Source organism: Adiantum capillus-veneris, chromosome 17 (assembly GCF_014529385.1).
Source record: "Adiantum capillus-veneris isolate H3 chromosome 17, ASM1452938v2, whole genome shotgun sequence".
NCBI lineage: Eukaryota > Viridiplantae > Streptophyta > Polypodiopsida > Polypodiales > Pteridaceae > Adiantum > Adiantum capillus-veneris.
The window spans coordinates 27252978-27278126 of record NC_140947.1 but is presented as its reverse complement, the minus strand read 5'-3'; the positions used below and the strand labels follow the sequence as shown (position 1 = coordinate 27278126).

General features: G+C 44.8%; 1 pseudogene; it reads right to left on the bottom strand.

Annotated features, from left to right (window-relative positions):
• Positions 1-917: 917 nt before the first annotated feature.
• On the bottom strand, positions 918-1483 carry LOC147436966 (uncharacterized; annotated as a pseudogene).
• Positions 1484-25149: the final 23666 nt, after the last annotated feature.

Here is a 25149-nt window from a genome sequence, read left to right as displayed (position 1 = left end):
CGACTAAACCTTAAATTTGAATATACAATCTCGCCAATTTTAATAAGAATTGGATGCCTCCCTTCTTGCCGCCTTGGAGACTCTCAACTGCGCGCACGAGCGTGTGTGTGTGTGTGTGTGTGTGTGTGTGTGTGTGTGTGTGTGTGTGTGTGTGTGTGTGTGTGTGTGTGTGTGTGTGTGTGTTTGTTCAAGACAATAACACAAGATGTATTGAGTGCAAGGAAACCTTCTTTGATACCAAATGTTGTAAACTAGCTTATGTTGTTAGCACGCACGTGCACACACACGCTACACGTACACACACCCACACGGTGCATAAGAGATTGGTTATTGAATGATGATCTACACCACAGCATAATCACCACTCAATTAGAAGTTATATAGTATTGACTAGAAACACATTTTCCACATGTTGTAACTAGCTTATGTTGTTAGCAAGCACGTGCTCTTTCTCGCGCATGCACACACATGCACACACATGGTGCATAAGAGATTGGTTAGTGATTGATGATCTACACCACATCATAATCACCACTTAATCAGAAGATATATAGTATTGACTAGAAACACATTTACCACTCAATCACAAGAATAATCTAGTGACCAGAAACACACTAATGGCAAATGATTGCAAGTTAAGGTCAATATGGAACGAGATGGGTGCAAGGAGGGGCATCTGATAGCATAGGAGTGCTTGAATAGTTGGGAAGAGAGTAAATTGAAGCATGTACTAAAAAGTACAGGCAAGAATAGCCCCGTGCCGTCTCTTGTATGGATACGGGCCCTTGCATTGTAGAATCCCTTCACGTCAAGGCTCAAGAAAGGGTAGGTTCACTTTATCCACCAAAACTTGTCCAAATAAAAAACAAGTTTAGCTTTAGGACGTCTCCATCCATCAGGGTAAGGAGGAAGCTTTTTTAAATAGGGGTCATTGGTGTACACATATCCAGCTCAATACCCGCATAGCTTGGGCTGGGCGGGTGTGACAACGGCCTTGACTCGTGAGGGACAAGGACTTTGTCGAGAAAGGGGAGCCCTGCATCAACCGTCCAGGCCCGTTTTTTAAGGAGCCGGCGCAGGCGCTTCTCTGTTGGTTTAAGAAGATGTTGGGAGCTCATTCTCTTCCTTTGGGGTCATGTGAACGCGGCCCCCATCTCCTTCATCTCCTCCTCTATCTTATTGAGCATCTCGTAAGCCCATCCGGGCGGGCTATCCCACCTTTGATTTTTATACTCATACCACTGTTCATCTGGAAGCAGGTAGGCCCATATATCCTTAAACCGATCGGCGAGTAATGCCCCTATGTGGGCGTCCAGCTCAAGGTCCAACTTGGCCGTTCCTCTTATCTCTTCGCCCACCTGTTCTTCTACTCGCTTTTCAAGGATCCTTAATTGGTCAAGCTCCTTTTCCTTTTCAAAAGGGGGTCACAAAGATAGCGATCTTGAAAGAGGAGGGTCTCCTTTTGTATAGCTCGGTTACCCATCACCTGCCAGTAAAGAGTGTTCCATCGGGTATCCCTAATAATAGGCTCTCTAACCTCAGCTACGCAACCCTCTTGGGCAGGCTAGAGAGGATGCGGGAACACGCCTAACCCGGCCAGGGGGGTTCTATTATATACCTCACACCCTCTCCCAGGATGGTTATTCTCCTATTGGAAAAATACTCCACACGGCCACCTGCTGAACACAAACCGCCCTTCATAGCTTTCTCCTAGAAGGGAATCCCTCGCCCCCAAAGATGAAGGCCACCTGAGGGAGTCCTTTCCTGTATAAAGGGACCGTCATCCCCAAGGTAGTTTCTAATTGTGCATGCAACAAAGGGGTTGTCCACATCTATGAGGACGATTATGTGAGGGAGCGAACCCACTTCCAGCCCTATAGATCCTCTAGGATGTGGAGCCCTTACTGCGCAATCTCCCACTAAATCTTCTCTCAGAACCCTCCGTTCTTTATCTGCTGGGAGATGTTGTTTTCCCTTTTGGAAAAATAGGTGGCACTTGCAGTTCAAAAGGTCACAAATTAACTTAAACTCTAAAAATGACAGGGGGATCAAGCATTGAGAAATTCACCCCCCTCTATTCTATCAACCATTAGTTAACTCCCCCCACCTGTTTTATGCCCGATTAATGAAATCCCATGCAGAAGGTAGCTGAGAAAAATGGATGGACACGATCTTCCCGTGCCGCTTAGGATCCCGTTGTTGTGCCCTCCTTTCCGCCTCTGGTATTTTTACGTATCGTAAGATCATGACCTCTTGGTCCCCCTCAATGTTGCTTGCAATCAAAAAGATCATTGGGGTGACTAGGGACCTCTCAAGGATGTGGGCCTGCTGGATTATTTCGGGCGCTTTGAGGTCAGGGCGGTCAAACTGGTCATAGGGCTCAGCTACGCCTCGAAGGCGGAACGTCTTTGTAGCTTTAGACCCCTAGTTAGGAATAAGCTTAACCTCAAACATCTTTTCGGTATTCTGAGGCCCCTCAAACTCACCGTACTTTCCCACCAAAGGTATTTGATAGGTCTTACCACTCGTAAGGTAAAGGGTCATCTTGTACCATCTTATCTCAGACGATTGCAAGGGAAGCAGCACCATCTCAAGCCAGTAGAAAATAAAAGAGTACGCAAAACACCTAAGGTCCTTGTAGAGGGGGGGGGGGGGGGGGGGGGGGGGGGGGGGTCCACTCCTTACCCTTTCGACGATCTCGTTCTCTCCTTAATTTCCCTTTAGTTATATAGATCACGCACCCGCGAGACGTCCCATCGTCAAAAGCGTTGGAGACGGTCACCCCAGGTGTGCCTCGCACCTGATTGCCGGTACAATAGGTATACCAAAAAAAGGACAAGTAGGACGAGAAATAAGAAGGCCCCTATCTGCAAAGGAGCCGTATGATCAAGGCAATTAAATTGCCTCGCGCGAATGAGTGCCCAAGTGCTTTTCATCCTACGGCGCGCCGACCGGGGTGCACTTCCGTACCACCATCGTTCAAACCATCCGAGGGCCTATGCAAGAGCCAACGCTGGCCATATTTGGCACAATGCTATAATAAAGTGCTTAAGAGGGACAGGGTTAGAGCCACCCCCAGCCTGTCTATAAACGGATGAGGAGCCGTCTGGGCCAATAAGAGTAACAAAAATAGGGTCTACATCAAGGGAATCCTTTGGGGCACTCCATGACCGATGGGATGGGGATAAGGGCCTCGTAAGAGGCTCGCGATGGTGAACCTCAGTGGTTCAAAAATCAGCAAAGGAGGACGGCGGCAGGTCGTCCTCCGCTATCTCTCTGTTAGACGGACGGTCTGCACGGCTTAGAGAAAAGCGGATTGGCAAAGTTAAGGAAGAGGGGGACAGAGGGTGTAGTAGAGCCACTCGATAGCCCCCCCTAGGCTGTCAAAAGATTCAGCACTCCTTGAGGGTCCATCGGCACCACTGCTTGGAGCATGAGTGGTCGTGCTACCACCTAGTGTCATAAATTGCAGAAAGGCATAGCCATTGGAGCTATTCATTTTAGAGCTCTACGAACCCAAACCGAAGCCAATGTTTATAGGGTTTTGAGAGGGATTATCCTCCCTAGACCTTTGAGCCATACGCTTGTGAAGATCCTTTGCGAGGTTTTCACGCATTTTTTTGTCATTCATTCAACCTCCTTCTAGCCAGTTGACCAGCTTATCATATTCAAAAGAGAGCAACCACTCGTTGGTTAGATACGGGTGGCTCGCTTTAGATGGGCATAGCCGCCGCCCAATGGTGGGATAAAGGTAGCTATTGGGAGCTAGACAACACCCGCGGGCTACACTCCTCCGGGGAGGGCACTGCATTTGTCCAGTTACGCAAGGTGAGGTTTAGATAGATGATACCTTTTGTTGTCCTCTTTCTAGAAACGGTAGGCCATTCTGTGTGGCACGTCGGTATGTAAGAGCCCTATTGAAGGCCTGAATAGGGACCTTGGGTGTGTTGGTAAGGTTACACCACTGTCTATAGGCAGTGTACGCTGTCTTTGGTGCGAGCTGTGGGCGGAGGCCATTTCAACAAGATGTTGATGCACCAAGGAGTGCATGGCTATATGCCTCAAGGATTACCTCCTCAGAGCGTCCTCATTGGGCAGTCTAGGTGACCATTTGAGAGAATTTCTTTCATTCATAAGCGACCTTTTGTCTTTTACGCCCCCCTTTATATGGTTACAATAATACAAAAGGGGGAGGGAGGACACAAGAGGCTCTGAGGATGAAGGCGCCGAGGCCTTCGTCAGAAGGACACTTGGAAGAGGGGCTGGTAGAGGTCCACGCTCCACTTTTCCCCCGATAGGACCCTCCCCAACTGGAATAGGTTTATATGTATGGTAATAGATCATAAGTGTACACAGCTAGTATATATTAAATAGTAACATGAGTCAAGAGGAGGCTATATCTATTAGGGTGAGGGCCCCACTGGTTTATCAAAGGGTTGATAGGACAAGAGGAGGATGAGGAAGCTGACCGATTGAAAGACCGAGGCATCTATGAGAAACTAAGCAACAATGAGAAGTAGGGGGTTATAAGGTATGGAAAAGCTTAGTTTACCCGCACCAAACATGATTCGTTTCACGATACGCCCTGAGTGGTCAGGCGCGTTGGAATAATCGTCCTTATCACTAGAAATCTTCACGAGCTCTACTCCCAAACCAAGAGATGCCTGGATATGATAGCAAGGCATGTGGGAAGAAGGAAGCTCCACATACCCTGAACAGCGAGCTAGCGGGTCCTTTCTCGAGTGGCAAACACATGGGCATTATCTTTACCCGAGACCCACATATAGGACGTGACAAATGGAGTGGAGGCCCATTTACCAAGTGTGATAAGGCCCTCCAGGATAGCTTGTCTAGCCCCCCATTCAATGCATCCGACATCCAGGCGACCCACAACCGATCCCACACCTGGTGACCCACGTTAGTGAGATGAGCTTCTGGCGGTCTGCATCATTAAGGGAGGTGGGCCCACCCTTCTTACTCTTACTAGCCTCGTTTAGGATAGTAAGCATTTGAAAAACAACATTGATAGTGGCTTGGTCCATAATATACTTAAATACGCCGAGTAACCCAAAAAGTTGGACTATTGACTGAAAGAAAGAAACCATATGAGAGATCCCTCCATCAATATATTGGACAAGATGATCGAGATAGGATTGGGGATGATGAACCCACTTGATAGTTGGTGGTGCTTGGCGTGGGCTATTCTGGATGAGGTACAAATAGAAGAGAAAGACAACAACAAGGAAAGAAGGTGGCATCAAGTCTGGTACTTTTAAGCCCATACAAAAGGTAAATATGTTGGGGTATAAATCCCAATGTGGTCGCCCAGGTAAGTGGGCGGGCCGCCAGGTATGTACACATATTCTTTTGTAAAAACCTAATAAGAACTCACTATGCTCTACACATTACAGTAGAGCGAGTTCACCATATCGTCGTGCTCTTCTTCTCGCACTCTCTCTCGCGTCACACTTCCGCTCGTATTCCTTCAACTGGTATCAGAGCTCAGATCGAGGCTTGGGGCAGCACTGCAGGAGGCTAGAGTCACCAGCTCAGATTGGAGTGAAATTCGACAGGCGAAGACACGGCCCCAAATCCTGTGGGAGAACCCAAAGGGCTCGGTGTTCTGAGAATTTCATTCTGAGGTCATCTCGGTCACCGTTCGGCTTCGACAAAGGTCTGCGCAGGCCATTTTCGACTACGTGGTCTCGGCGGGTGCAGATCCGACTCTGCAAATTTGGGGTTTTTGACCTACGACTGCAGGTGCTGAGGATATCGACACTCCCAGAGTGTTGATTTGTGGCTGTCTACACATCGAAGGACGGGTCACAGTTCTTGGAGGCGTGTCACATACGACACGGGCGCATCTACACACAGTCTGTAGGCGACATCCACTAGTTCATCAAGTAGCTTGTGTTTGCTGCTTGATATTCCAGATTTCATCCTGACATTGCAGGTACTTCCACATGGGATGTATTGTCAGAGATGATGTATGTCTGTTGAGGGTTTGCTGGCTGTGAGTCACGCAGCAAACAACCGCCGCAGCGGTTACAGCATATAGTGGGAAATTTGTGGATGTATGACTTTGTGAGAAGTCTATGTACTGTCAGATTTACTGCAGCCTTTGTTGAGGGTCGAGTGAGGTTTTATTGAGCTGGGGGATTCTCGAATGTTGAGATCCTTTCGGTGATACAGGTCTTGGAGCGATCCCTCGAGCACCCTTAGATAGGCAGCTAGGATGTATTGACTGTGAGTTAGACAGTTGGGATTGCATCTTTGCTTTACTGCCGTTGAGGCATTGTCGCAGTCTATGCTTATAGGACAGTGACAGGACAGTGAGAGACAGTACAGGTGCAGGATAGGTTTACCCGCAGCTTACAGTGTCAGAGAGACAATGTTTTTTTTTTGAGCTGTTTTTTGGTCTGTTTTTGAGTACACCAGAGCCATTTTACAAAGGAGACTCTGCTGAAATTTATGCAGAATCTGAAGCTTTCTTGGTTCATTTGACAGGTTGATATTGGTTCAGAGGTCAGTTTACAGGGGAAACTCTGCCGAATGTTTCCCAGGAAAGTAAACCACTGTGAAGTGTAGCTATGGCTGGATCACAGGACACTGCTCTTTACAATATCAAGAAGCTGGATGGAACCAATTTCCCATTGTGGAAGAAGCAGATTTGGCACGTGTTGGTACAAAAGAAGCAGATAAAACCTATAAAGCTCAAGGGGATAAAACCAGAAGATATGGACGAAGATGAATGGAGCGAAATGGATGAATTGGCACTTTCTACCATTATGCTGACTTTGGCAGAAAGCGTTTACTTCAATGTAGCAGACGAGATGTCGGCTTATCAAGCATGGTTAAAGCTGAGTGATCTTTATGAGAAGCAGAGTGCAGCTTCACAGGTATGCTGGCTTAAGAAGCTTGTTGACTTGAAGATGAAAGAAGGGACACCTATGTCCAATCATCTGAATGAATTCAACACAATCTATAGTCAGTTGTAAGCTCAAGGTGTCAAGTTTGATGAACCTGTTAGAGCTATGTTCCTGTTGATCACATTGCCGGAAAGTTGGGACACTTTTCGCACAGCTTTGAGTAATTCTACACCTCCAGATGGTTTGAAGTCTGCTTACTGAAGAAACCAATAGAAAGACAATGGACAAAGGCAAAGGAACAGCCTTAGTGGTCAGGGGAAGGACCAAAGAAAAGTACAAAGGTGGAAAGAGGAATCATTCTCGTAGCAAGTCCCGCAATGCTAAAGGCAAGAGTGACATAGAATGCTACCATTGTGGCAAGAAGGGTCACATGAAAAGAGACTGCAGAGAATGGAAAGTAGAAAAAGGCAAAGAGAAAGCTGAAGACCATGGTGAGAAGAACAAGTCCTCAGTGAAGATTCAAGAAATAAATGTGACAAACACTGTTGCAGAGGATGACAGTCTAGTGTCAGGAGACATCTACTTCTTGAAGAATACAATGGACTCAGCTCTTCTTACAGCATCTGATGGAAAGGCACTGAGTGACTGGATTATAGACTTACGGGCATCACTTCATGTGTCTCCAAACAAGGAGTGGTTTACTTCTTATGTGACCACTAAAGATCATGTCCGGCTAGGCAATGGGCAAACATGTGAGATCTTAGGTGTTGGAGATGTTCAATTGAAGTTTCAAAATGGCTCTTCTTTCACGCTGAAGAATGTGAGACATGTTCCCGCAATTACAAAGAGCTTGATCAGCACAGGTTTACTTGATGATGCTGGCTACGTCACCACTTTTGGACAGAACATGTGGAAGATATCCAAGGGTTCTATGACAGTAGCACATGGAGTAAAGTCTGGAGGACTTTACATGATTTATGTATCAAATGTCTCTAAAAATGTAATCAATGTAACCGAGCAGCCAAACGTTTCTTTGTGGCATAGCCGGTTAGGACATATGTCCAAGAAGGGAATGGAAATCTTGTCTCGTTCTGGTTATTTGCCTGGATTTTCATTTAATGATTTTGAATTCTGTGAACATTGTCTGTATGATAAGCAAACACAGCAGCCACATAAGCATAGAAGCAGTAGAAGAGATACACAGTTGGCACTTGTTCATAGTGATTTGTGTGGACCTATGCCTAACCTATCTCTAGGGGGAGCTTCTTACTTTATGACATTTATAGATGATTACTCGAGGAAAGTATGGGTTTACTTTCTCAAGCACAAGGATGAAGCGTTTAGTGTTTGCAAAATGTTTGTGACACTTGTGGAGAATCAGAGTGGCAAGAAGCTTAAATGCTTACGCACTGACAATGGTGGAGAGTATGTTTCAAAGGCCTTTCAGGACTTTTGTGAGTCAAAAGGTATAAAACGTGAACTTACTGCTCCTTACAATCCTCCTCAAAATGGTGTTGCTGAGAGGATGAATAGGACCATACAAGAGAAGGTCAGAAGTATGTTGTCTAATGCACAGCTGCCAAATGGGTTTTGGGCTGAAGCTGTATCAACAGCTGTTCATCTTGTAAATAGATCTCCTAGCAAGGTTTTGCAAAAGGATTCAGTGCCAGAGATGGTATGGTCAGGAAAAATGCCCTCATACAAGCATCTCAGAGTCTTTGGCTGTGAGGCATATACTCACGTTCCAAAGGAATTCAGGAACAAACTTGAGCCAAAGAGTAGAAAGTGCATCTTTCTAGGCTATGGTAATTCTGGTGAGATGGGGTACAGACATTGGGATCCCGAATCCAGAAAGGTTGTCCGCAGCAATGATGTTCACTTTAATGAATTCAAATATCATTCTAAACCAGAGAGGGTTGAGGAGATTAGAAGAGTTGTCTTCCAAGAGGATGGACCTGCGCGTGCAAGACAAAATGTCAGGGCTCAAGAGGAGCAAGGACAGGATAGATTGGAACCACAGGTTGTGGCTGAGCCTGAGCCACCTATTGTGCGTAGATCTGGACGTGTCACGTGACCTCCTGATAGGTTTGTTCCATCTATGAATTATGTCATGTTGACTGATTGCAATGAGCCTTCATGTTACAAGGAAGCAGTGCAAATGAAGGACTCCGGGAATTGGCAATTGGCCATGCAGTCAGAGATGACAGCTCTGCATAAAAACTAGACATGGAAGCTAGTTAAATTACCACGGGGCAAAAAGGCTCTACCTTGTAAATGGGTTTACAGGTATAAGATCACCGCTCATGATAGTCAGCCAAATTACAAAGCAAGGCTTGTTGCCAAGGGCTTTAAGCAAGAACAAGGCATTGACTTTGATGAAGTCTTCTCTCCTGTGGTCAAGATGACTACATTGAGATGCTTTCTTGCATTGGTTGCCATATTAGATTTGGTGTTGCACCAAATGGATGTCAAGACAGCGTTCTTGCATGGTGATTTAGATGTGGAAATTTACATGCAGCATCCAGAAGGGTTTGTTGAGAAAGGCAAGGAAGATTGGGTATGCCAGTTGTTAAAGAGTCTTTATGGCTTAAAACAATCACCGAGGGCATGGTACCATAAATTCCACAAGTTTATGCTTTCTCAAGGCTACAAACGTAGTGAGTTCGATCACTGTCTATATACAAAGAAGGCTAAGGATGGCAGTTGGCTGATCCTTATTTTGTATGTGGATGACATGTTGATTGCTGGCAAGTACTTGGAATAAATTTCAGCTTTGAAGTCAAAGATGGCAAAATCGTTTGACATGAAAGACATGGGTGAGGCAAGTCATATACTTGGTATGCGCATTGAGAGAGACAGATCAAAGAAGTTGATTTGGTTATCTCAAACAGAGTATATTGACAAGGTTTTGCAACGTTTCAATATGGAGAATGGAAAGGCACTGAGTGTTCCATTGCCACCATATGTGAAACTTAGCAAACAAGATTGTCCTGTGTCTGAGGAAGAACAGGCTGAAATGGATAAGATTCCATATGCGTCTGCAGTGGGTAGTTTGATGTATGCAATGATTGCTACTCGCCCAGACATTGCATTTGCAGTGGGAGTAGTAAGTCGATACATGTCAAACCCAGGCAAGAAACATTGGGAGGCAGTGAAAGGAATATTGAGATACCTGAAAGCTACAAAGAGTATGCGTATATGCTATGGGAGTCAGGAGCTAAGTGTAAAGGGTTTTACAGACTCAGATTATGCAGGTGACTTAGACAACCGAAGGTCTACGTCAGGGTATGTCTTTACATTGGCTGGTGGAGCAGTATCATGGCGTTCTAGATTACAAGATTGTGTTACTCAGTCTACTACAGAGGCTGAATATGTTGCAGCATCAGAGGCATGCAAAGAATCAATTTGGCTTAATCGACTAGTAACAGATTTGGGAATCAAAGAAGAGATGCCTGTGTTATATTGTGATAGTCAAAGTGCTATACAATTGGCTCGCAATCCAGTTTATCACTCAAAGACAAAGCATGTGGATGTGAAGTATCATTTCATCAAGGAAATGCTCGAGGATAAGCAACTTCAGCTTGTCAAAGTTCACACCACAGAAAATCTTGCTGATCTACTTACAAAAGGACTTCCCTCAGAGAGCTTTGCGCATTTTCGCAAGTAATTAGGTGTAGGGTAGTACATCACTTCTCTACATCTCTTGTATACTAGCTTGTATAGTAGCTTCTCTCACACTTAAAGTACCACATTGGACTTTAAGTGGGAGGTTGTTGGGGTATAAAGCCCAATGTGGTCGCCCAGGTAAGTGGGCGGGCCACCAGGTATGTACACATATTCTTTTGTAAAAACCTAATAAGAACTCACTATGCTCTACACATTACAGTAGAGTGAGTTCACCATATCGTCGTGCTCTTCTTCTCGCACTCTCTCTCGCGTCGCACTTCCGCTCGTACTCCTTCAAAATATAAGGTTGTCAGGGGGGGGGGGGGGGAGGGGGGGGGTATAATGTTGATAGTGCCGATAGCCTTAAGCTTTTCAATAGCTTTTTAGGGGGGGGTGACTCAAGCTTTGCGTTCTAACGGGATTTCGAGCCCTAGAAAGCACAAGCTGGTTTATCTAAGCGAAGCGTCCAGCGAATGGAGGGCACAAAGACATCTAAAATGTCAAGTAAGGTAGACCAACCCATCATTCTCTAGGCTCACTGGGATCCCCAAGCAAGATTCTTCCAAGTAAAAAACGAGATGCATGAGGAGAACAACTTCATGGGAGGCGAGTATACAAGAGGTAAGCAACCCATTGTGGTATAGGCTGCATGGTTTTCCCGGGAGAGACTCCTCTTCTGGCCTTCCGTAGTACGGCTTTGTCTAGAAGGGAAGATAGACCATGCTCCTTGAGCCCACCATATTGTAAAAAAGGGCGAGTTCTTATCGTATTGGATGCCCCAATACCTTCCTCTAAAATCCAATGAGGTCAATGGACGGGGACGTCTGGTGTGCCTCCTTTATGCTGAATGAGATGGCACTCGTCTGACTAGTCAAGCTGGTCCCATTTAGGCCAGAGTAGAGGATCTATTTTAGGAGGGGCTTGGGGCACTCTTCTCCCCACTTGTCCATAAAAAAGGACCAGAAGGACCCGAACAAGTAGGCCTCCCACGTATAGGGTGCCTAAGTCTGGCCCATGAGGCCCGCATAGATGCCAGTGTGTCATGCCACCATGTCGATCTCCTCCAAGGTAAGCTCATTGGGGAGAACTAGCTAGTCAATTACTCGCCGAATGACCCTCTTAATGTTGTGTCTTAGGTTGGCTAGGGTGGCTGCACCAAAGCCGTTCTTTGGCATGAGTTGCGAATAACTGGGAAGCTCTGCATATGAGTTGGTGAAGAGGTGTTGCACGGGGCATCTACGGTTGAAATATGGGCTATCTTCCGGGCTAAATAAGCAAAAGAGTTGGTAACATGTGCTGGTTATAGCCTTGCTCTCCTCATTGAAAAGATTAATGAGCTCTTCGTATCAAGAGGGGGTGGCAACCAACCTTGATAACCCAAAGCCCAACTGGCCCGCTAGAGGATAAGGCAGACCAGTCAAGGTAGTACTAGGCAATAAGGGTGGCAACTCATAAACTGTTTGCACAGGGGCCTTCTCCACCTAGAAATATAGCCCCCCCACTTGTTCCTTTAGGCCCTCCCTTACCTTGATGCGAGACACTGCCCACAGAACCATCTGGTCCTCCGTCCATATCTCCTTCTTGCAATAGAAATCCCCAAGCTCTGGATACTGCTTTAAGAATTTTAGGGTCCTCTCCACTTTGGGGTGGGTTAGTTGATCAAGAGGCTCTCATCCGCTCCCACAGCCGGTTCTTCTTCCAGGATCAGCCCCCCCCTGCATTAGATAAAAGGCACCCTCCCATTTCGGGCTCATCATCCTTTCCCTCTACGTATTTCCTACTGGATAAAATATAGACACCGTCCACGCCTTCAACGTGGTCGATCGTCTTGCAGCCTCCTCATTCCCATCCTTCCTTGTCCTCCTTAAACTTAAGTCAAGGATCAGTTTTCATCAGGTATCGCATCGAACCAGTTATTTTGTTCTTCCTTAAGGGTTTCCCATAACCAAGCCTTAGCCCTTGCACTACTCTCCCTGTAGATCTCCTCCTAATAACAACGTCGCAATATCCCTGCGATCGTATAATATCGTATAACGCATCCCCAAATTGGTTAAATGGGATCGGTTATGTCGCATTTGCATCTACATAAAGAGGATATAATCCTCGTAGAGAAACCTCGGGATTGGCACCTTCTTTGCTCCTAGTGGAATTTCAGCCCCCGAGTCATACATCACTTTTTTTGTCACCCACTCTATCAGCCCTGAGCAGTCCGCCTCTCGCCTCCAGTTCACTAGTTTTTCTAGGCAGGGAAGGCCCCCACGCAAACAGGTTACGGGCTGCTACCCTTATTGCCTAGTACTACCTTGGTCGGCCTGCCTTATCCTCTATCGGGTGTGTTGGGCTCTGCGTTATCGGGGTTGGCTGCCACCCCATCTCGATATGAAGAGCTCGCTAATCTTCTCAATGAGGAGAGCAAGGCTATAACCAGCACATGTTACCTACTCTTTCGCTTATTTGGCCCGGAAGATAGCCCATATTTCAATCGTAGATGCCCCGTGCAACACCTCTTTGCCACCTCATATGCAAAGCTTCCTAGTTACTCGCGACTCATGCCAAAGAACGGCTTTGGTGCAGCCACCCTAGCCAACCTAAGATGCAACAATAAGAGGGTCATTCGGTGGGTAATTGACCAGCTAGTTCTCCTTAGTGAGCTTACCTTAGAGGAGATCGACATGGTGGCGTGCCACACTGGCATCTATGCGTGCCTCATGGGACAGACTAAGGCACCCAATATGTGGGAGGCCTACCAATCCGGGTCCTTCTCGTCCTTTGTTATGGACAATGGGGAGAAGAGTGCCCCAAGCCCCTCCTGAAAGGGATCCTCTACTCTGGCCTAAATGGGGCCAGCTTGACTAGTCATACGGATTCCATCTCATTGAGCATTAAGGAGGCACACCAGGCGTCCCATCCACTGACCTCATTGGATTTCAGAGGAAGGTATTGGGGCACCCAATACTACAAGAACTTGCCCTTTTTCACAATATGGTGGGCTCAAGGAGCCTGGTCTATCTTCCCTCCCAGACAAAGCCGTGCTACGAAAGGCCAAAAGAGGAGTCTCTGCCGAGAAAACCACGCAACCTATACCACAACGGGTTGCTTACCTCTTGTATACTCACCTCCCATGAAGTTGTTCTTCTCATGCATCTCATTTTTTACTTGGAAGAATCTTGCTTGGGGATCCCAGTGAGCCTAGAGAACGATGGGTTGGTCTACCTTACTTGATGTTCCAGAAGTCTTTCTGCCCTCCATTCGTTGGACACTTTGCTCAGACAAACCAGCTTGCACTTTCTAGGGCTCAAAATCCCGTTAGAATGCAAAGCCTGACTCAACCCCCCCCCCCCCCCCCCCCCCCTCTTTAACAACCTTATATTTACCTTTTGTATGGGCTTAAAAGTACCAGACGCAACACCACCTTCTTTCCTTGCTATTGTCTTTCTGTTTTATTCGTACCTCATCTAGAACATCCCACGACGAGCGCCACCAACTATCACGTGGGTTCATCGTCCCCAATCCTATCTCGGTCATCTTGTTAAATCTATTAAAGGAGGGATCTCTCATATGGTTTCTTTCTTTCAATCAATAGTCCAGCTCTTTGGGCTACTCGGCATCTTTAAGTATATTATGGACCAAGCCACTATCAACGTTGTTCATCAAATGCTTGCTGTCCTAAACGAGGCCAATTGGAGTAAGAAGGGTAGGCCCGCCTTCCTTAATGATACAGACCGCCATAAGCTCATCACTGACGTGGGTCAACAGGTGTGGGACCGGGTTGTGGGTCACCCAGATGTCAAACACACTAAATGGTGGGCCACACAAGCTATTCGGAGGGCCTTATCACACTCAATAAATGGGCCTCCACTCCGTTTGTCACGTCCTATATGTGGGTCTCAGGTAAAGATAAGGCCCAGGCGTTTGCCACTCGGGAAAGGACCCACCAGCTCTGTCATAAAATTTAATATCTAACCAACCCAAATGATTTTCTCATATTAAACTGATCATTTAATGCGGGAGAATAAATGGGAACAAGGGTTAGGATATAGACATGTGCTTATGGATCTATCTCAACACGGGGCCAATAATAAAGGGGCCCAAACGAGAGATAATCCATCAAAGAGCAAGGCTAACCAATGGAGCATAAAGACCTTAGGGTTAGCTTCATTGAAGACCTCCAATAGTTAGTGTTAAAAGTCCTTTGACCTTAGGTAAGCTAGGGTTGTGCTTGAGGTGGGAACCCGGCCCAAGCTTGAGGTGCTCGACATGCCTGAAGACTGAGATGCTTGAAGTGCTTGATGATTGAGGTGATTGCCAGGCTTGAGATGTTAGGGATGTACCTAAGGTGACTCACCCAGCTCAATCTTGAGGGGCTTAAGGGCCAAGCTTGTGGTGAGAACTAGGCCCAAGGTTTAGGGTCTTGAGGTGGCACAAAAGTCAAAGTAAATCCCTACAAGGAGGGGGCGATCCATGCAAGAAGGGGGGGCGGTTGCTTGACCACTCTCTCTCCCAAAGGGCACCACTTACCCAAGAGGCAAGTAGAATAGATGTCAAGCCCCTAGCTAGGTTACCCCCATGGTGTACCTAAAGCCTATTGGTTGGCCTTCCAAGGGGTCCAATGATAATTTAGTGGACTTAATTAATATTTTTAGCATGTATCAAGATCTTTCTCTCAAAGGGGAAAGGGGGACACTTGTCTCGATGCTACCCTTGTTGCTTGGTATGACTCTTGCTTGTGATTGGTTAGGGGTCCAATGAGCTTCAAGCATGAGCTACAAGGGGGGGTCGGCCAAAGCAAGTAGGGGGCCTGCTTGAGGGGTATACTCTCCCCCACACACTCATACACAGTCTGATTGTGTGAAGTGCAAAGTGCAAGAGCTCCCTGTCCTTCTCCAATCAAGTAGCTATGGAATGCAAATCCAACCAAGAGCCATGCTTCAATTCTTAAGCCTGCCATCTACACCATCCTCATTACTATGCTATTATGTATGCTAGGAAGAAGTGTGGTGATAAGTGAGGAACTAATTCTTTCTCCTATGAAATTTTTCTTCTTCCTCTTCCCTACCCTCATTCCCTGCTAGCTCTATCCACCTTCAAAGGTGTTTGAGGTCTTGGACTGAGGCTAGGGATAGTTAATGCTTTCCACAAAGTTTATGTTATGCTTGTGATGCATGAAGTTTTCCATCTTCATTGCATCACCTAGGTCACAAGGAACACAAATATTGTATTGTAACAAGTCTCTCTTGATGGGAGAAACTATAATACAGATGGCTATTGGAGGGGGGACCGGCTCCACATAAATACAGTCCTCAACTATTGTCATGTTCTCTAAACTCGCTCTCTTGCAAAATTATTGTTCATGCCAAGTTAACTAAATGTTGTGTTTATGTTGCTACCATCAATTAAGTTCATCCGCTATGCTCACAAAGTAATTTCATAAACGTACTTTTCTAATTTACGCTACTCACAAAGTTAATAGGCCAATTCCATTACATTGGTATAAGAGCATTTGGTTTCTCTTTTCTTGCATAAGAAGAGAGGTCCTTCAGTAGCCTATAAATGGTTGATTTTATTAATTATATTAGAGTAAGTGGGACTGGGATCTATTATATGTTTTGTTGAGTTCACTATGTGGGATATGGTGCACACCTCGGGAGCTTTGGACTTAATAAGGAAGTCTTTTTAGACTTGCCTGTGGCTTTACCATTATTAAGCCATAAGAAGTCTGAAAGGAGCTAGCCCTTGACAACTCTGCAATATTAGACCCACTCCACGACTCTCTATAATTAACCACTTCGAGCGTGGGTGTAGATACTTAAGATCCGATTTTCCAAGGCTAAGAGGAGTGGCAACTAAGGTTTTGAATTGCTAAAGCATACACTAAGTACCTATACAAATTTTGTTAACATGGCTAAGAATAACCAAGAGAGTAGAATGAACATTGATATCTTTGATTTTGCACATGAAGATGCTAATGATGATTCCCCCATGTTTGTCAATTATCTCATTACAAGGTTGCAGCAAGCTATGGGAAACCCTACTTTGCAAGCCGAATTTACTCAACAACTTTGCACTTATGGGATTTCCCTTCCTCTCCAAGGGGAGAGAGATGTTAGGAGGCCTCTTGAAAGGACCCCCCAAAAGAAGACTCTCTTGTATACGAGAGGAGGAATCCAAAGAGCAAGAAAGCAATGAAACTTTAAGTTCCTCTGAAGATGTGGCTCCACAAAGACGGCGGTCTAAACGATCTCCAACTCCTCCCAAGAGGAAAAGATCAACACACAGTCCTTCTCCTCATCATTCCAAAAGGGAAGAGAGGAAACAAAGGAAGAAAAGGGCAAGAAAGAGGTCACCCTCTTCTCCTTCTTCTTCACCTTCCTCCTCTTCCGACAAAAGCTATAGCTATTCTCCTAGAGAATACAGAAGGGGAGGACATCGTAAATCATACCCCGCATGGAGAAGGTCACAAAAGCTAGAGAAGTTCGAGGTGGGAGGAAAGAGTATCTCTTTTCTCACCTATGATGGCACCTTTGGTGCCACCTTTGGTGCCACCAACAAAGTGTCGGCCTTCATCCAACAATTTGATGCAGCCTTTGGAGACGAGGGCTTCATGGAGTCCTCCAAGCTATGCCATGTAGCTATGCACTTCCAAAAAAATCGGCTCGTCAATGGTGGGCTAGCCTTTGTGGCAACAGCGAAGCCCCAAAGACATGGAAAACTCTACGAGATTCCATCATGAAGCAATTCCTTGCAAGCGATACAAAGGACAAAGTGCTTACTGAATGGCACAGCTTGAAGCTTCTCTCTCATGAGTCTATCCACAAGTATGTAGACAAGTTTCTACATTTACATCTCAAGGCTACTGTCTTCCAAAAGATAGACTTTGCCGAGCAAAAGCAACAGTTTTGTACAGGATTACCTGAAGAGATGGCCGAGTATGTCAACTCTCAATGTCGGCATGGTTCTATCATTGAAGTAATCCACCACACCATGGTTGCTTCACGCAGCAACTTCCAACAAGGGGCTAGATGGAATGTCAATCCCATGGAAAATAAAGACAAAGGTGATGCCAAAAGGAAAACCAATGCCCAAAATTCTTCCCAAGGCACTTCCAACAACAACAATCAGTCCAAGGAGAAGGGAATTTACAAAGGCAAAAACAAACTTTCCCCTAAAGAACTTGAAGCTTTTTGCAAGGACCATAAATGTTTTAAGTGTGGGGAGAAAGGACATGGTTATCGTTCTTGCCCCAAGAGAATGTTTGCAATGAGACTCCTAGAGCTTCCACCATCGAAGATCCAAAAGAGGATTCTCATTGCAAAGGTGCACCTCTCTCCTATGCTTGGGGAAAGGTAATAGAGAATGATGCCTTCATCTTGTTTGACCTTGGCTCTACTCACAACTTCATATCAACAGAGTTGGCGACCAAGTTGGGCATTCAAGCTTTCAAGATGGGAGATGCTGTAATGGCGATCGACACTCCTTTCAAGGGACAACGAGCCTCCATTACTCCCTTGATTGGGAAGTTGAGGCTCCATGTCCAAAGCTATGTCGACAAAGAAGACTTTTTTATCTCTACTCTCCAACATGAGGATGATATCCTAGGGGCGCCATGGTTTGATCGCATGGCTACCAACCTGAAGTTCCCTGAAAGGAGAATCTACTTCACCTACAGGGGAAAGAACATGTATATAGATGCTAGTGAGTGTGGTCGTACTATTACCACTTGTAAATCCTCCTGCTTTTGATAAATAAATGAAGAGCTCCGTTTCTGCGTACATGAATTTTTGTCAAAGAGTCCCTAAAAGATCCTAATGTTTTGTCAAATGTAAATTGTAGGAATCAAGAAGAGTTAGACATGTCTAATTTTCTAAAAGGATTCTAAGATGTGCTCATCGATGATATCCCTATGGACTTACCTCCAAAATGAGGGGACGATGACCATCGCATTGAGCTCCTTCCAAGAAGCTCACCGTCTAACAAGCCTCCTTACGAGTTTCTCAAGCTCAACAAGAGAAGATCATGAGGCAAGTACAGAAATTGGTAGACAAAGGGATGGTGAGGCCTAGCTCCTCTCCCTTTTGTTCTCCAGTCCTTTTAGTGCAAAAGAAATATGGAACATACCATATATGTGTGGACTATCAAGGACTAAAACATATCACTATCAAAAACAGATTTCCCGTGCCTCAGGTAGAAGATCTGTTTGATAAGCTACAAGGCACTACCTACTTCAGTAGGATTGACATTAAAAGTGGCTATCATCAAATAAGGACAGTGGATGAAGATATCCTAAAGACTGCGTTTCGCACAATGTTTGGTCTTTATAAATATCTAGTCATGCCTTTTGGCTTGATTAATGCACCAGCTACGTTCAATTGTCTAATGGAGAAAATTTTTAGACCTTACCGCAAATTCAGTGGAGTGTTCTTTGATGATATCATCATCTACTCTAAGTCTTTGGAGGAACATAAGCAACATCTCCAAGTGATTTTTCAAGCGTTAAGGGAGAACAATCTTTTTCTCAACCAAAAGAAAAGCGAATTTTTTCTTCAAGAGATTCAATACCTAGGTCATATTATCTCTCAAGATGGTATCCGTATGGATGCATCAAAGTTAGAGGTAATAAAAGCATGGCCTAATCCAAGGAATCTACATGAGCTAAGAAGCTTTATTGGCATGTGCGCATACTATAGACGCTTCATAGCAAAATTCTCTCAAATAGCAGGACCATTACATGACTTATAACAAAGAAGAACGTTTAAGTATGTATGGATTGCTAAGGAGAAAAATGCTTTTGATAAGCTCAAAGAAACGCTAACCTCCCAACCAGTCCTCATGCTTCCGGATCTCTCAAAGCCATTTGAGGTCCAATGTGATGCTTGTGGTGATTGCCTTGGAGCATTTTGCCTTCAAGAAGGGCATGCCATAGCATATGAGAGCCGAAGCCTCAATACGGATGAACGAGTCTTCGGCATTTATGAGAAAGATCTTTTAGGTGTTCTACATTCCCTAGACACATGGAAGCACTACTTATTTGGGACTCCATTTATTCTACGAACCGACCACCAAAGTCTCAAGTATTTCATGACGCAAACCAAGCTTTCTGACAAACAAATGAGGTGGGAAAATTTTCTTTCGCAATTGAATTTCCATATTGATCACATTGCTGGTAAGCACAATCAAGTGGCCGATGCACTTTCACGATGATCAAAAGTTAATGCGGTGTCTATAGCTACCCACAATGATCTATCTTCTATTATAGATGAGTGCTATTGACCCTGACTTTAGAGACATAATGTAAACCCTTGCTTTGGGGAAGAGAGAGGAACCATTCACCTTGCAGGATGGTTATCTTCTCCATGGCAATAGGCTATGTGTTACCCATTCCCTTTGTGAGAAAGTTATGTATGAATCCCATGCTCCTCTCTATGCGGGGCATAGAGGCATTCAACCTACTCTCTGAGAAGTAGAGACGTATTTCTATTGGCCTACCATGAAAGTGGACATACACGAATATGTTTCAAAATGTGTAGTATGCCAAAAGACCAAGTATGAGAGAGGGAAGCAACCTGGATTACTCCATCCGTTGCCTATCCCAAATTCACCATGGGAGAGTATATCATGGATTTCATCTTTGGATTACCCAAGTATATCCATGGGAATACGGGAATATGGACAATAGTTGACAACTTTAGCAAGCAAGCACACTTTATTCCTGTCAAAAAGACTATTAAGGCACACCAAATGTCAACTCTCTTCATATCACAGATTTTCGAACACCATGGATTACCAACATCCATCGTGTCAAATAGAGATCCTAGAATGACCAGTAATTTCTAGAAACGTCTCTTTGAAAATCTAGGCACAAGCTTGAATTTCTCTTCGGCCTATCACCCACAAACGGATGGCCAAAGTGAGATAGTCAATCTTACGATACTCAATCTACTAAAGACTTATGTTACAAAAGTATATCAACACTCACAATGGAAAAACTACTTACCTCTTGTAGAGTATGCCTACAATAATACTGTACATACTTCTACAGAAAAAGCACCTGTTGAAATCATTGAGGGAAGACCTAAAAGTCCCTTGCTACTCAAAGTACATGGGAAGATCTTCATTGCCGATAAGTATAGCCGTGACCTACAAGAATCTTTTCAAACATTAAGAAGGCTATATCCATCTCTTAACAATAGGAAAAAAGCTGTTGCTGGCAAGCACAACAGGGCCTTAACGTTCAAAGAAAATGATGGGTCTTACTTAAGTTTCCTAAGGCTCGATTAAGGCAAACGACGGGCAAAAATCCTACGGGCCATCAAAAGTATTATGCTAAGCTAGCAAAAGTTAATATTTTCCTTTTCAAATTTTGAAGCCTATCAATGAGACAACTTACCAACTCAAGTTTCCCAACCATTGGCTCACACACAATGCTTTTCATGTGAGCCTACTTAAGCCCTACAAAGGAGAGCCACCAAGTGAACCAATTATTGAAGACCTTCCGGAAGTTGAAGACCAAGAAGAGGTACTACAACCCTAAGCTATTCTTCGGAATGAAGAAAAGGTACTACAACATGATAATATTGTCCGACGGTATCTTATTAAGTTCAAAAATTATCCTTTTGATGATGCTAGATGGATGGAAGGAATACAGCTTAAGGATAGTATGAACCTTGTCAATGCTTACAATGCTACATCAGAGTAAGCACATGTACAAATTACTTTTAAATGACCAATTTTTTAGTCTTATAAGACTAGTTCTCTTTTTATTGTGCACAAATTCAAATACTATGCATGCTTAGAATCATGTTTGTGATGACGACGTCTCTCAAACACCAAGTAGAATTTATCACTCTACTTGGCAGAATGAAATGGACTAAAGAGTAGACATACTTGCGGCAGCTATGTCTCCCAAGCACCAAATGGATTAGTCGTCTACCTTGAAAATATGTCGTAGGGTAAAAATGGATCTTCTACCCACTAAGTAAGATTGACTAATGACTAAGGCTTTATCTCTTCTACCTCATAGTCGAGGACAACTATGATTTTAAGCGAGATGTAATGTCATAAAATTTAATATTTAACCAACCCAAGTGATTTTCTCATATTGAACTGATCATTTAATGTGGGAGAATAAACGAGAACAAGGGTTAGGATATAGAAATGTGCTTTTAGATCTATCTCAACACGGGGCCAATGATAAAGGGGCCCAAATGAGAGATGGTGCATCAAAGAGCAAGGCTAACCAATGGAGAATAAAGACCTTAGGGTTAGCTTCATTGAAGAACTCCAATAGTTAGTGTTAAAAGTCCTTTGACCTTAGGTAAGCTAGGGTTGTGCTTGAGGTGGGAACCCAGCCCAAGCTTCAGGTGCTTGACATGCCTGAGGATTGAGATGCTTGAAGTGCTTGATGATTGAGATGCTTGAGGTGATTTTTAGGCTTGAGATGTTAGGGATGTACCTAAGATGAGCCCCCAGCTCAATCTTGAGGGGCTTAAGGGCAAAGCTTGTGGTGAGAACTAGGCCCAAAGTTGAGGGGCTTGAGGTGGCACCAACAGTCAAAGTAAATCCCTACAAGGAGGGGGCGAGCCATGCAAGAAGGGGGTGGTTGCTTGACCACTCTCTCTCCCAAAGGGCACCCCTTGTCCAAGAGGCAAGTAGGACACATGTCAAACCCCTAGCTAGGTTACCCTTATGGTGTGCCTAAAGCCTATTGGTTGACCTTCCAAGGGATCCAATGATAATTTAGTGGATTTAATTAATTGTTTTAGCATTTATCAAGCTTTCTCTCTCAAAGGGGAAAGGGGGACACTTTTCCCAAGGCTACCCTTGTTGCTTGGTATGACTCTTGCTTGTGATTGCTTAGGCCTGGAGGGGTCCAATGAGCTTCAAGCATGAGCTACATGGGGGGGTCGGCCAAAGCAAGTAGGGGGCTTGCTTGAGGGGTATACTCTCCAACACACACTCATACACAGTCTAATTGTGTCAAGTGCAAAGTGCAAGAGCTCCCTGTCCTTCTCCAAGCAAGTAGAGAGGTTGAGAGCCTACACCAACACTCTTGGCTATGGAATGCAAATCCAACCAAGATCCATGCTTCAATGCTTAAGCTTTCCATCTTCTCCATCTTCATTACTATGCTATTATCTATGCTAGGAAGAAGAGTGATGATAAGTGAGGAACTAATTCTTTCTCCTATGAAATGTTTCTTCTTCCTCTTCTCTACCCTCATTCCTTGCTAGCTCTCTCCACCTTCGAAGGTGTTTGAGGTCTTGATATTGAGGCTTGGGATAGTTAATGCTTTCCACAAATTTTATGTTATGCTTGTGATGCATGAAGTTTTCCATCTTCATTGCATCACCTAGGTCACAAGGAACACAAAGATTGTATTGTAACAAGTCTCTCTTGATGGGAGAAACTATACTACAAATGCCTATTGGAGGGGGGACCAGCTCCACATAAATCCGGTCCTTAACTATTGTCATGTTCTCTAAACTCTCTCTCTCGCAAATTATTGTTCATGCCAAGTTAACTAAATGCTCTGTTTATGTTTCTACCATCAATTAAGTTCACCCGCTATGCTCAGAAAGTAATTTCATAAAAGTACTTCTCTAATTTCCGCTACTCTCAAAGTTAATAGGCCAATTCCATTACAAGCTCGATGTTCAGGGTATGTGGAGCTTCCTTCTTCCAGCATGCCTTGCTATCATATCCGTGCATCTCTTTGTCTGGGAGGTTGAGTTCGTTAAGATTGCTAGTGACGACGACTATTGTTCCAACGCGTCTGACCACTCAGGGCGTATCATGAAACAAATCATGTTTGGTGGGGGTAAACTGAGCTTTTCCATACCTTATAACCCCCTAATTCTCATTGTTGCTCAGTTTCTCATAGGTGTCTTAGTCTTCCAATCGGTCAGCTTCCTTATCCTCCTCTTGTCCTATCAACCATTTGATAAACCAATGGGGCCCTCACCCTAATAGATATAGCCTCCTCTTGACTCATGTTATTACTTAATATATACTAGATGTGTATACTTATGATATATTACCATACATATAACCCTACTCTAGTTGGGGAGGGTCCTGTCGGGGAAAAGGGGAGCGTGGGCCTGTACCAGCCCCTTTTTCAAGTGTCCTCCTGGCGGAGGCCCCAGTTCCTTCATCCTCAGAGCCTCTTATGTCCTCCCTCCCCCTTTTGTATTGTAACCATATAAAGGGGGTGGTAAAAGACAAAAGGTTGCTAATGAATGAAAAAATTGCTCTCCAATGGGCACCTAGACTGCCCAACAACGACGCTCTGAGGAGGCAATCTTTGAGGTATATAGCCATGCACTCCTAGGTGCGTCAACATCTTGTTGAAATGGCCTCCGCCCAACTCGCACTAAAGACAGCGTACGTTGCCTATAGTCAGTGGTGTGACCTTACGGACATGCCCAAGGTCCCTATCCACGCCTTCAATAGGGCTCTTACATACCGACCTACCGCATAATGGCCTATCGTTTCTAGAAAGCGGACTGCAAAAGGTATCATCTATCTAAACCTCACCCCATGTAGCTGGGCAAATGCAGCGCCCTCCCCGGGGAGGGTAGCCCGCGGGTGTTGTCTAGCTCCCAATAGCTGCCTTTATCCCACCACCGGGTGGCGGCTATGCCCATTTAAACCGAGCCACCCGTATCTAACCAGCGGGTGGTTTCTCTCTTTTGAATACGATAAGCTAGTCAACTGGCCAGAAGGAGGTTGAATGAACGATGAAAAAATGTGCAAAAACCTCGCAAAGGATCTTCACAAGCGTATGGCTTAAAGGTCCAGGGAGGATAATCCCTCTCAGAACCCTATAAACATTGGCTTCGGTTTGGGTTCGCATAGCTCTAAAACTAATAGCTCCAGTGGCTCTGCCTTTCTGCAGTTTGTGACACCAGGTCGTAGCACGGCCACTCACGCTCCAAGCGGTGGCGTTGGTAGACCCTCAAGGTTCTGCACTGAGAGCATCTATCCTGGCCAATTTCCCCTGGCAAGAGCCTTAACCTTAGTCGGCAAGGCTCCCCATAGTACCTTCTAGAGAAGACATCTCCCACCTATTCGAGGAATGCCCTACGAGCGATCAGCGGCCTTGCGTGAAAGGTATGCAAATGGGTGCAAAGAACCTAGAAGATAGGCTTCTATAAGAACGATCTTTTTTTGGGAGGGAAGGTTATTAAAAGCAAGGAGTTGCTTATTGCAACATAAATTGTTAGATTCTGTGACTTCAAACAGATCTAGAAGGCTAGGAAGGGTCGTATTTTCAACACCACCATAAAAACAGCCAGGTTTACAGAGATAATACAAGAAAGCACGGGGGTGATCCTAGCCTTTGGAAATGTAAGAACTCTGATGAATGGAACAGGGTAATTGGCACCACAATAAAAACTGACTTTCATAGATAACGGTCCTACGTTTGGCACAGGGTGGCTCCCCTATTAGCTGATGTATCAGTGACCTCTTAGAGATGTCATGGCTCGGCATGAGCATGGCAAGAATTTGTAATTTTTTGTGGTGGTCAATATAATCTACTCACCATTGTGAGTTTTGCAACAACAACAAAAAAAAAGTTATAAGTTACATTGCAAATTTAACATAAAGATTACATATT